A 12,251-nucleotide genomic window follows, 5' to 3' on the forward strand; every position below is an offset into this window, starting at 1 on the left:
GGCACAACTAAAAGGCACCTCAGGTAAACAATGGAGATGGATGGATACTAGTATACTTATGGATGACGAGTGACTGACGACACAGAGGTAGCTACAGCCGTGGACTACCGTACTGCGTCTGCTAGTATAGAGATGATAATTAATGATATAAAAAAAAATATATATATAACTACTGTAGGTATATATAATATAATGACGGACCTGGTGGACACTGTCAGCAGACTGCTAAACTACTAGTATGAAGAAGATAGAAAAAAACTTCCACCTCAGGTAGGTAGGTATACAATTATGGACGAGCACTGACGACACAGAGATAGCCACAGCCGTGGCCTACCGTACTGCGTCTGCTAGTATAGAGATGATAATTAATGATATAAAAAAAAATAGATATAACTACTGTAGGTATATATAATATAATGACGGACCTGGTGGACACTGTCAGCAGACTGCTAAACTACTAGTATGAAGAAGATAGAAAAAAAAACCACCACAGTTAGGTATACAATTATGGACGAGTGACGACACAGAGGTAGGTACAGCCGTGGACTACCGTACTGCGTCTGCTAGTATAGATAATATACTAAATATATTACTACTGTAGGTATATAATATAATGACGGACCTGGTGGACACTGTCAGCAGACTCCTAAACTACTAGTATGAAGAAGATAGAAAAAAAAACCCCACCACAGGTAGGTATACAATTATGGACGAGCACTGACGACACAGAGGTAGGTACAGCCGTGGACTACCGTACTGCATCTGCTAGTATAGATAATATAATAAATATATTACTACTGTAGGTATATAATATAATGACGGACCTGGTGGACACTGTCAGCAGACTGCTAAACTACTAGTATGAAGAAGATAAAAAAAAAACCCCACCACAGGTAGGTAGGTATACAATTATGGACGAGCACTGACGACACAGAGATAGCCACAGCCGTGGACTACCGTACTGCGTCTGCTAGTATAGATAATATAATAAATATATTACTACTGTAGGTATATAATATAATGATGGACCTGGTGGACACTGTCAGTAGACTCCTAAACTACTAGTATGAAGAAGATAGAAAAAAAAAAACCACCACAGGTAGGTAGGTATACAATTATGGACGAGCACTGACGACACAGAGATAGCCACAGCCGTGGACTACCGTACTGCGTCTGCTAATATAGAGATGATAAAGATGAAAAAAAATATATAACACTACTGCAGGTAAATATTTATATAATATATGTATGAGGGACCTGCTGGACACTGTCAGCAGAATGCATTTATAGAATAAAAAAAAAACACCACAGGAGTGTTTAACTTTTTCAGGCAGACAATATACTGGTGGTCACACTGGCAGCAAAAGTGTGCACTGTACTCCTGCTATAACTGCTCCCCAGTCTCCCCCACAATTAAGCTGTGTGAGCAGTGAGCACTCAGCACAGTCAGATATACATAGATGATATATCATGCAGCACACTGAGGCTGAGCACAGATATGGTATGTGTATCGTTTTTTTTCAGGCAGAGAACGGATTATAAATAATAAAACTGGTGGTCACTATCAGCAAAACTCTGCACTACTGAGTACTCCTGACAAGTTCAACTGCTCCCCAAATTAGTAGTAAATCAAATGTCACTCGTCTCTATCTTCTAATCTAAACGGAGAGGACGCCAGCCACGTCCTCTCCCTATCAATCTCAATGCACGTGTGAAAATGGCGGCGACGCGCGGCTCCTTATATAGAATCCAAGTCTCGTGAGAATCCGACAGCGGGATGATGACGTTCGGGCGCGCTCGGGTTAACCGAGCAAGGCGAGAGGATCCGAGTCTGCTCGGACCCGAGCAAAAAAGGGTGAAGTTCGGGCGGGTTCGGATTCCGAGGAACCGAACCCGCTCATCTCTTATGGCCACCCAGCATGACGCCTCCCTTCTTGACCATGCTGTAATTGCAGTCGCACTGCAGTTCAGCGTGATCATAAAAAATGGTGTAGCCTCCTGCTGGTGCAGACTGTATGTGCGCGCAGGAAGCCGCCACCATTTTTGTGATCACAGCGGCTGAATGTGATGTCATACAGCTGCTGTGACCACGCCCCCTGTGTCTCCTCCATTGCAGACCCCATTTTGAAGCCTTGCCCCCGCACCGCTCCATCCCTGACTTGGAAATGGAGTGTTGCTGACCCCCCTCTCCCCCCCTGCCCCGATTGACAGGCAGAGGCGATCGCATTCTCTGCGGGGTGCCGCAGAAAATGCAGGCACATGCGTATGCTCTTAGCAATTTTTGCAGTTGGATCACTTATTGTGATTGCAATCCAACCTGAATCAGGCCCTATTACCTATCACAATGCGCTGCGGGCAGTACAAAATTGGTTTAATATAGGAGAAAAACCCCCAGACCTGTGCTCCTTAACTGTACCTGGTGGCTAGTGGAGCGGCTGCCCAGTAATCAGTGTCCACGCCAGTGCGCACACGGTCCACCCCCTACGGCCACGCTCCCCTTCATCAGCGGCCTCGTGATCCGGAAGGGCGGTGTGTGTGTGACTGACCTTAGGAAGAAACCGGAGCCTCCGCTGCAGTGACCCAGCAACCAGGGCACGGGAGTATACAGCGCCGCTGGGAGTGATGAAGCTGCAGTAAAGATGTCTATTAGACCTAGCCTGCTGCAGCCCTTGTAGATTCTCATAAAACAAGTTCTTCTTTTCTTGTCAAAATGAATAGCTAAGAATTGGCTTCCTGAGGCAGGCCCCTGTTAAGTGGCCTGCTACTGAAGGCACCAACTACAAACTGAGCTCCCTGTTCATGGAAGCGGGGTTATAGAGGAGGATGCGCTGAGCATCTTGGGAACAGTCAAAAGCTTTGAGTCGGTTGGTGCCTCAGATCAAGATCCTACTCTACACCCCAATGTGAATCCTTGTGGAGTCCTGTGTACCCCACAGAAGAAATTAATGTGTCACACCCATTGGCAGCAACCTTAGAATAGCTGCTGATGGGCACAATTGAGAAAGGAAGGGGGGGGGACATTTGAATCCAGCACATAGATGCAATTCAAATATGTAATTTGTACCTTCCTATTTTAAAATATAATGGATGAACTTCACCCTGTGAGAACAATCTTCATGATCAAGAGATCTCATATGCAAAATAAGTATGAGTTGGGATAGGGCTGGGGAGGGTGGCTGCTCGGGCAGCCCCTCCCCCATCAAGTTAAGGAGATTCAACTGAGGAAGCACAAGGGAACTCTCGTCTGGGGACAACAACTGCAGGGAGACCACATCTTTTCAGATGAACATGGGAGGGCGGAAGGCTGCCTAATACTGAAGCACCATCAAATATCAAACCATATGCAACAACTAGTACAAGCATTCCTGGGGGAAGGTCTGCAGCAGACGGATTTGCATACGGTGATGTCATCCAAGCAGTGGGCCAAAGTTGGCTGGAACCCTCATCTGCATATGAAAAGAGAAAAGGGGCATGCAGGGCATGGCGGCCTTTTGCGGTGCTTGGATGACCCCTAGTTCGCATTAAACACCCCCACCCTCCTTTGGTGTGGGGCTCATGTTGGCTATGCCCCAGCCCCTGAAGCATTCAAGCTGATTTCTTGCAGCAGCTGGGCACTGTAACAGCTCCAGAGCTGCTCTGTAAGGCAACTAAAAGGGTGTGGGCCCTGCAGCACTACCTGTAGTTCGCATTGTGCGTTGGAAGGCACAAAGTAAGCAGACGGGAGAAGTCAGGATAGTGCGCAAGGGCATAGAAGGGAGTGGCTCCAGAAAAGAGAAGTGGAAACAGACAGCAAACTAGGCTGGAGAGAGACCTGAGACAAAGAGATCTGAAATATACGAGAGCCGACCAGGGGAAACACAAATTATGCAATCAAGTTTCCCACATTTGGGGAAATCACAGGAGCAGCACACCCAGAGTGCAATGGGTGAGCCTTGCCCTGGGAGAAGCACCTTCATGATCATAGTATCTCACCTGGCAGGTAAGTAGGAGTTGGGCTAGAGCTGGGGAGGGTCACTGCTCGGGCACCCCCCTGTCAAGTGAAGGAGATCCAACTGAGGCAGCACAAGGGAACTCTCGAAAGAAGAACAAGGCTAGAGGAATATATGAGACAAAGAAATCTGACTTTTACCAGAGCTGACCAGAGGAAAACACAAACACAGTCCCCCACTACCACAAAAAATGCAGGCGAGTTTCCCACATTTGGGGAAATCACAGGGGTCAGCATACCCAGAATGCAATGAATGAACCTCACCCTGGGTGAACAATCTTCATGACCATGGTGTCTCCTATGCAAAATAAGTATGATTTGGGATAGGGCTGGGAGGGCCGCTGCTCAGGCACATCTCTGTCAAGTAAAGGAGATTCAACTGAGGCAGCACAAGGGAACTCTCATCTGGGGACAACAACTGCAGGGAGAACACATATTTTCAGATGAACATGGGAGGGCAGAAGGCTGCCTAATACTGAAGCACCCCCAAACAACAAACCAAATGCAACAACTAGTGCAAGCATTCCTGGGGCAAGGCCTGCAGCAGATGGATTTGCATATGGTGATGTCATCCAAGCAGTGGGTCAAAGTTGGCTTCAACCCTCATCTGCATATGAAAAGAGAAAAGGGGCGTGCAGGGCATGGCGGCCTTTTGCGGTGCTTGGATTACCCCTAGTTCGCATTAAACACCCCCACCCACCTTTGGTGTGGGGCTCATGTTGGCCATGCCCCATCCCCTGAAGCATTCAAGCTGATTTCTTGCAGCAGCTGGGCACTGTAACAGCTCCAGAGCTGCTCTTTAAGGCAAGTAAAAGATTGTGTGGGCCCTGCAGCACTACCTGTAGTTTGCATTGTGCATTGGAAGGCACAAAGTAAGCAGACGGGAGGAGAAGTCAGGATAGTGCACAAGGGTATAGAAGGGAGGGGCTCAAGATAAAAGAAGTGGAAACAGACAGCAAACTAGGCTGGAGAAAGACCTGAGACAAAGAGATCTGAATTATACGAGAGCCGACCAGAGGAAACACAAATTATGCAGTCAAGTGTCCCACATTTGGGGAAATCGTAGGAGCAGCACACCCAGAGTGCAATGGGTGAGCCTTGCCCTGGGAGAAGCACCTTCCTGATCATAGTATCTCACCTGGCAGGTAAGTAGGAGTTGGGCTAGAGCTGGGGAGGGTCGCTGCTCGGGCACCCCCCTGTCAAGTGAAGGAGATCCACCTGAGGCAGCACAAGGGAACTCTCGAAAGAAGAACAAGGCTAGAGGAAAATCTGAGACAAAGAAATCTGAGTTTTAACAGAGCTGACCAGAGGAAAGCACAAACACAGTCCCCCACTACCACAAATAATGCAGTCGAGTTTCCCACATTTGGGTAAATCACAGGGGTCAGCATACCCAAAATGCAATGAATGAACCTCACCCTGGGAGAACAATCTTCATGACCATGGTATCTCCTATGCAAAATAAGTATGATTTGGGATAGGGCTGGGGAGGGCCGCTGCTCATGCACATCTCTGTCAAGTAAAGGAGATTCAACTGAGGCAGCACAAGGGAACTCTCATCTGGGGACAACAACTGCAGGGAGAACACATATTTTCAGATGAACATGGGAGGGCAGAAGGCTGCCTAATACTGAAGCACCCCCAAACAACAAACCAAATGCAACAACTAGTGCAAGCATTCCTGGGGGAAGTTCTGCAGAAGACGGATTTGCATACGGTGATGTCATCCAAGCAGTGGGCCAAAGTTGGCTGGAACCCTCATCTGCATATGAAAAGAGAAAAGGGGTATGCAGGGCATGGCGGCCTTTTGCGGCGCTTGGATGACCCTTAGTTCGCATTAAACACCCCCACCCTCCTTCGGTGTGGGGCTCATGTTGGCCATGCCCCATCCCCTGAAGCATTCAAGCTGATTTCTTGCAGCAGCTTGGCACTGTATCAGCTCCAGAGCTGCTCTGTAAGGCAAGTAAAAGGGTGTGGGCCCTGCAGCACTACCTGTAGTTTGCATTGTGCATTGGAAGGCACAAAGTAAGCAGACAGGAGGAGAAGTCAGGATAGTGCACAAGGGTATAAAAGCGAGTTTCCCACATTTGGGAAAATCACAGGGGTCAGCATACCCAGAATGCAATGAATGAACCTCACCCTGGGAGAACAATCTTCATGATCATGGTATCTCCTATGCAAAATAAGTATGATTTGGGATAGGGCTGGGGAGGGCCGCTGCTCAGGCACATCTCTGTCAAGTAAAGGAGATTCAACTGAGGCAGCACAAGGGAACTCTCATCTGGGGACAACAACTGCAGGGAGAACACATATTTTCAGATAAAAATCTTGGTCATGCTCTGGTTTCTCTTCAGAACGAACAAATCTTTCGCCTTTTATTAAAGATTTCCGTGGAGAGGAGCAAAACCGAGTTTTATCTCAATTTTTGCATGCCCCATCTTTTTGGGGTTTCTTTTATCGGTTTAAAGATAGAATGAGTGTGCTTTAATGTAAGCTCATTTGCATAGAAATGACAGTAAATGTTTGTTTCTTTTCAAACAGAACTTTCTTGACCATGCTACTTGCTTGAAAGATCTGGGAGCACATGGAATACAGTACAAACCATGCTTATAGCAAGGAGAAGCCAGGTGAGAAATCTGCTTACTTTCAAGTTGGGCGCTCACTTTGATCTGAATGAGGACTGCTGGCACAGCATTTAGGCGACAGGTGGAATCTTGGTCATGCTCTGGTTTCTTTTCAGAACGAACAAATCTTTCGCCTTTTATTAAAGATTTCTGTGGAGAGGAGCAAAACTGAGTTTTATCTCAATTTTTGCATGCCCCATATTATTGGGGTTTCTTTTATCAGTTTCTTGTTAGCTTTAATGTAAGTTTATTTGCATAACAATGACTATAAATGTCTGTTTCTTTTCAAGCAGAACTTTCTTGACCATTCTAATTGCTTGAAAGATCTGGGAGCACATGGAAAAGAGTACAAACCATGCTTATAGCAAGGGGAAGCCTGGTGAGAAATCTGCTTTCTTTCTTTCAAATTGGGTGCTCACTTTGCGCTGAATGAGGACTGCTGGCATGGCACTCAGGCGACAGGTGGAATCTTAGTCATACTCTGGTTTCTCTTCAAAACGAACAGATCTTTCGCCTTTTACTAAAGATTTCCGTGGAGAGGAGCAAAACTGAGTTTTATCTCAATTTTTGCATGCTCCGTCTTATTGGGGTTTCTTTTATCGGTTTAAAGATAGAACGAGTGTGCTTTAATGTAAGCTCATTTGCATAGAAATGACAGTAAATGTTTGTTTCTTTTCAAACAGAACTTTCTTGACTATACTAAATGCTTGAAAGATCTGGGAGCACATGGAAAAGAGTACAAACCATGTTTATAGCAAGGGGAAGCCTGGTGAGAAATCTGCTTTCTTTCTTTCAAATTGGGTGCTCACTTTGAGCTGAATGAGGACTGCTGGCATGGCACTCAGGCGGCAGGTGGAATCTTGGTCATGTTCTGGTTTCTCTTCAGAACGAACAAATCTTTCGCCTTTTACTAAAGATTTCCGTGGAGAGGAGCAAAACTGAGTTTTATCTCAATTTTTGCATGCCCCATCTTATTGGGATTTTATTTTATCGGTTTAAAGATAGAACGAGTGTGCTTTAATGTAAGCTCATTTGCATAGAAATGACAGTAAATGTTTGTTTCTTTTCAAACAGAACTTTCTTGACCACACTAATTGCTTGAAAGATCTGGGAGCACATGGAAAAGAGTACAAACCATGTTTATAGCAAGGGGAAGCCTGGTGAGAAATCTGCTTTCTTTCTTTCAAATTGGGTGCTCACTTTGAGCTGAATGAGGATTGCTGGCATGGCACTCAGGCGACAGGTGGAATCTTGGTCATGCTCTGGTTTCTCTTCAAAACGAACAGATCTTTCGCCTTTTACTAAAGATTTCCGTGGAGAGGAGCAAAACTGAGTTTTATCTCAATTTTTGCATGCTCCGTCTTATTGGGGTTTCTTTTATCGGTTTAAAGATAGAACGAGTGTGCTTTAATGTAAGCTCATTTGCATAGAAATGACAGTAAATGTTTGTTTCTTTTCAAACAGAACTTTCTTGACTATACTAATTGCTTGAAAGATCTGGGAGCACATGGAAAAGAGTACAAACCATGTTTATAGCAAGGGGAAGCCTGGTGAGAAATCTGCTTTCTTTCTTTCAAATTGGGTGCTCACTTTGAGCTGAATGAGGACTGCTGGCATGGCACTCAGGCGACAGGTGGAATCTTGGTCATGTTCTGGTTTCTCTTCAGAACGAACAAATCTTTCGCCTTTTACTAAAGATTTCCGTGGAGAGGAGCAAAACTGAGTTTTATCTCAATTTTTGCATGCCCCATCTTATTGGGGTTTTATTTTATCGGTTTAAAGATAGAACGAGTGTGCTTTAATGTAAGCTCATTTGCATAGAAATGACAGTAAATGTTTGTTTCTTTTCAAACAGAACTTTCTTGACCACACTAATTGCTTGAAAGATCTGGGAGCACATGGAAAAGAGTACAAACCATGTTTATAGCAAGGGGAAGCCTGGTGAGAAATCTGCTTTCTTTCATTCAAATTGGGTGCTCACTTTCAGCTGAATGAGAACTGCTGGCATGGCACTCAGGCGACAGGTGGAATCTTGGTCATGCTCTGGTTTCTCTTCAGAACTAACAAATATTTCGCCTTTTATTAAAGATTTCCGTGGAGAGGAGCAAAACTGAGTTTTATCTCAATTTTTGCATGCCCCATATTATTGGGGTTTCTTTTATCAGTTTAAAGACAGAACGAGTGTGCTTTCTTGTTAGCTTTAATGTAAGTTTATTTGCATAACAATGACAGTAAATGTTGTTTCTTTTCAAACAGAACTTTCTTGACCATGCTACTTGCTTAAAGGTCTGGGAGCACATGGAAAACAGTACAAACCATGCAGTATCACAAGAGCCTTTATTTGATCTTTCATGAAGATAGAGCAGAATTGAGGACACGTCAACAATTTCTGCCGAAGGTGGTTCATCTTTCCACATGGTGCCTTTGGCCACTGACACCTTCGTTGAGTCAAAGTCTCTGGCTGTGGTCAGAACTTTGAAAATGTATGTCACCAGAACGGTTCAGATTAGGAAAACAGAGGCTCTGTTTGTCCTGTATGCTCCCAACAGGATTTGGTGTCCTGCTTCCATACAGACCATTATGCGCTGGATCTGTGGTAAGATTCAGCATGCTCGTTCCACGGCAGGATTGCCGTTACTGAAGTAGGTGAAGACCCATTCTACTAGAAAGGTGGGTTCATCCTTGGCAGCTGGTCGGGGAGTCTCGGCATTGCAACTTTGCCGAGCAGCTATTTAGTAAACACTTTTGCTAAGTTTTACAAGTTTGATACCTTGGCTGATGATAACCTTAAGTTGGGTCATTCGGTGCTGCAGAGTCGTACGCACTCTCCCACCCGTTCAAGAGCTTTGGTATAACCCCATGGTTCTTAATGTGACCCCAGCATCCTCTAGGTCGTATGAGAAAATAGGATTTTAATACCTACCGGTAAATCCTTTTCTCTTAGTCTGTAGAGGATGCTGGGCACCCGTCCCAGTCCATACTGTGTCTGCAGTTATTACTTGTGGTTATACACATGTTGTGTTATGGTTCTGGTCAGCTTTTTGCTGCAATTGTTCATGCCGTTGGCTTGTGTTCTGTTGAATGCCACGTTCTGCGGCATGTTTAAGGTGTGAGCTGGTAAGATGCTCCCCTTAGTTTAACAATAAATCCTTTCCTCGAAATGTCCGTCTCCCTGGGCACAGTTCCTATAACTGGAGTCTGGAGGAGGGGCATAGAGGGAGGAGCCAGTTCACACCCTTTGAAAGTCTTAAAGTGCCCATGTCTCTTGCGGATCCCGTCTATACCCCATGGTTCTTAATGTGACCCCAGCATCCTCTACGGACTAAGAGAAAAGAATGCCCTTGCGCACTATCCTGACTTCTCCTCCCGTCTGCTTACTTTGTGCCTTCCAACGCACAATGCGAACTACAGGTGGTGCTGCAGGGCCCACACCCTTTTACTTGCCTTACAGAACAGCTCTGGAGCTGTTACAGTGCCCAGCTGCTGCAAGAAATCAGCTTGAATGCTTCAGGGGATGGGGCATGGCCAACATGAGCCCCACACCAAAGGAGGGTGGGGGTGTTTAATGTGAACTAGGGGTCATCCAAGCACTGCAAAAGGCCGCCATGCCCTGCATGCCCCTTTTCTCTTTTCATATGCAGATGAGGGTTCCAGTCAACTTTGGCCCACTGCTTGGATAACATCACCGTATGCAAATCCGTCTGCTGCAGACCTTCCCCCAGGAATGCTTGTACTAGTTGTTGCATATGGTGCTTCAGTATTAGGCAGCCTTCCGCCCTCCCATGTTCATCTGAAAAGATGTGGTCTCCCTGCAGTTGTTGTCCCCAGACGAGAGTTCCCTTGTGCTTCCTCAGTTGAATCTCCTTAACTTGACGGGGGAGGTGCTGCCCGAGCAGCCCTCCCCAGCCCTATCCCAACTCATATTTATTTTGCATATGAGATCTCTTGATCATGAAGATTGTTCTCACAGGGTGAGGTTCATCCATTATATTTTAAAATAGGAAGGTACGAATTACATATTTGAATTGCATCTATGTGCTGGATTCAAATGTCCCCCCCCCCCCTTCCTTTCTCAATTGTGCCCGTCAGCAGCTATTCTAAGGTTGCTGCCAATGGGTGTGACACATTAATTTCTTCTGTGGGGTACACTGGACTCCACAAGGATTCACATTGGGGTGTAGAGTAGGATCTTGATCTGAGGCACCAACCGGCTCAAAGCTTTTGACTGTTCCCAAGAAGCTCAGTGCATTCTCCTCTATAACCCCGCTTCCATGAACAGGGAGCTCAGTTTGTAGTTGGTGCCTTCAGTAGCAGGCCAATTAACAGGGGCCTGCCTCAGGCAGCCTATTCTTAGCTATTAATTTTGACAAGAAAAGAAGAACTTGTTTTATGAGAATCTACAAGGGCTGCAGCAGGCTAGGTCTAATAGACATCTTTACTGCAGCTTCATCACTCCCAGCGGCGCTGTATACTCCCGTGCCCTGGTTGCTGGGTCACTGCAGCGGAGGCTCCGGTTTCATCCTAAGGTCAGTCACACACACACCACCCTTCCGGATCACGAGGCCGCTGCTGAAGGGGAGCGAGGCCGTAGGGGGTGGGCCGTGTGCGCACTGCGGTGGACACTGATTACTGGGCAGCCGCTCCACTAGCCACCAGGTACAGTTAAGGAGCACAGGTCTGGGGGTTTTTCTCCTATATTAACCCAATTTTGTACTGCCCGCAGCGCATTGTGATAGGTAATAGGGCCTGATTCAGGTTGGATTGCAATCACAATAAGCGATCCAACTGCAAAAATTGCTAAGAGCATACGCATGTGCCTGCATTTTCTGCGGCACCCCGCAGAGAATGTGATCGCCTCTGCCTGTCAATCGGGGCGGGGAAGGGGGGGAGAGGTGGGTCAGCAACACTCCATTTCCAAGTCAGGGATGGAGCGGTGCGGGGGCAAGGCTTCAAAATGGGGTCTGCAACGGAGGAGACACAGGGGGCGTGGTCACAGCGACTGTATGACATCACATTCAGCCGCTGTGATCACAAAAATGGTGGCGGCTTCCTGCGCGCACATACAGTCTGCACCAGCAGGAGCCTACACCATTTTTTATGATCACGCTGAACTGCAGTGCGACTGCAATTACAGCATGGTCAAGAAGGGAGGCGTCATGCTGGGTGGCCATGCCCTGTCACTTTGCAGGAGCCAGCACCGCTCACACACTAGTCCCCGGGTGCAGCCCCCAACCCCCGGGACACCCGGAGCAACAAAATGTAGATTCAGGCCACCAGGCCACGCCCCTACCTATGAAACCATGCCTCCTTTTTACCATTGCACTGCTTATCTGCGCGCACTGCATTACAATCTCCCTCGCCACCTCTCTGGGTGTCACCAGTGATAGTGACACCTCTGCCATGCTTGTAGCAGCTGGTCCTAAGATCTACGCCTCAAACCCTGAGTGTTTGCCCTTGTGACTTGTTGATCATCATAGCGAAGCAGATGCTTACAGAAAACTGCAGGGGCTTAGATTGAAAATAAAAAAATTGATAGGGTATAAGGTAGAGAGGAGCGGGTTCGGTTCTCCGAGAACCGAATTCCCCACGAACTCCACGTGGTTTACACTGGTCCGAGGCAGGCTCGGTTGTTCCCGCCT

General features: G+C 46.7%; 11 non-coding genes and 1 pseudogene across 11 annotated transcripts; 7 read left to right on the plus strand and 5 right to left on the minus strand.

Annotated features, from left to right (window-relative positions):
• Positions 1-3,824: 3,824 nt before the first annotated feature.
• On the minus strand, positions 3,825-3,987 carry LOC135019843 (U1 spliceosomal RNA). Its single transcript, XR_010217351.1, has one exon. It is a non-coding gene; the product is annotated as a U1 spliceosomal RNA (small nuclear RNA).
• A 152-nt stretch (positions 3,988-4,139) lies between these two features.
• LOC135019754 (U1 spliceosomal RNA) lies at positions 4,140-4,303 on the minus strand. Its single transcript, XR_010217273.1, has one exon. It is a non-coding gene; the product is annotated as a U1 spliceosomal RNA (small nuclear RNA).
• Positions 4,304-4,978: 675 nt separating this feature from the next.
• On the minus strand, positions 4,979-5,141 carry LOC135019799 (U1 spliceosomal RNA). Its single transcript, XR_010217313.1, has one exon. It is a non-coding gene; the product is annotated as a U1 spliceosomal RNA (small nuclear RNA).
• A 152-nt stretch (positions 5,142-5,293) lies between these two features.
• Positions 5,294-5,457, minus strand: LOC135019758 (U1 spliceosomal RNA). The gene has a single exon (XR_010217277.1). It is a non-coding gene; the product is annotated as a U1 spliceosomal RNA (small nuclear RNA).
• A 593-nt stretch (positions 5,458-6,050) lies between these two features.
• LOC135019905 (U1 spliceosomal RNA) lies at positions 6,051-6,178 on the minus strand (annotated as a pseudogene).
• Positions 6,179-6,322: 144 nt separating this feature from the next.
• Positions 6,323-6,438, plus strand: LOC135019952 (U5 spliceosomal RNA). Its single transcript, XR_010217446.1, has one exon. It is a non-coding gene; the product is annotated as a U5 spliceosomal RNA (small nuclear RNA).
• A 270-nt stretch (positions 6,439-6,708) lies between these two features.
• LOC135019965 (U5 spliceosomal RNA) lies at positions 6,709-6,824 on the plus strand. Its single transcript, XR_010217459.1, has one exon. It is a non-coding gene; the product is annotated as a U5 spliceosomal RNA (small nuclear RNA).
• A 264-nt stretch (positions 6,825-7,088) lies between these two features.
• Positions 7,089-7,204, plus strand: LOC135019931 (U5 spliceosomal RNA). Its single transcript, XR_010217424.1, has one exon. It is a non-coding gene; the product is annotated as a U5 spliceosomal RNA (small nuclear RNA).
• A 274-nt stretch (positions 7,205-7,478) lies between these two features.
• On the plus strand, positions 7,479-7,594 carry LOC135019936 (U5 spliceosomal RNA). Its single transcript, XR_010217429.1, has one exon. It is a non-coding gene; the product is annotated as a U5 spliceosomal RNA (small nuclear RNA).
• Positions 7,595-7,869: 275 nt separating this feature from the next.
• On the plus strand, positions 7,870-7,985 carry LOC135019956 (U5 spliceosomal RNA). The gene has a single exon (XR_010217450.1). It is a non-coding gene; the product is annotated as a U5 spliceosomal RNA (small nuclear RNA).
• Positions 7,986-8,259: 274 nt separating this feature from the next.
• Positions 8,260-8,375, plus strand: LOC135019921 (U5 spliceosomal RNA). The gene has a single exon (XR_010217414.1). It is a non-coding gene; the product is annotated as a U5 spliceosomal RNA (small nuclear RNA).
• Positions 8,376-8,650: 275 nt separating this feature from the next.
• Positions 8,651-8,766, plus strand: LOC135019981 (U5 spliceosomal RNA). Its single transcript, XR_010217475.1, has one exon. It is a non-coding gene; the product is annotated as a U5 spliceosomal RNA (small nuclear RNA).
• Positions 8,767-12,251: the final 3,485 nt, after the last annotated feature.

The sequence above is a fragment of the Pseudophryne corroboree genome, unplaced genomic scaffold (assembly GCF_028390025.1).
Source record: "Pseudophryne corroboree isolate aPseCor3 unplaced genomic scaffold, aPseCor3.hap2 scaffold_337, whole genome shotgun sequence".
Classification (NCBI taxonomy): domain Eukaryota; kingdom Metazoa; phylum Chordata; class Amphibia; order Anura; family Myobatrachidae; genus Pseudophryne; species Pseudophryne corroboree.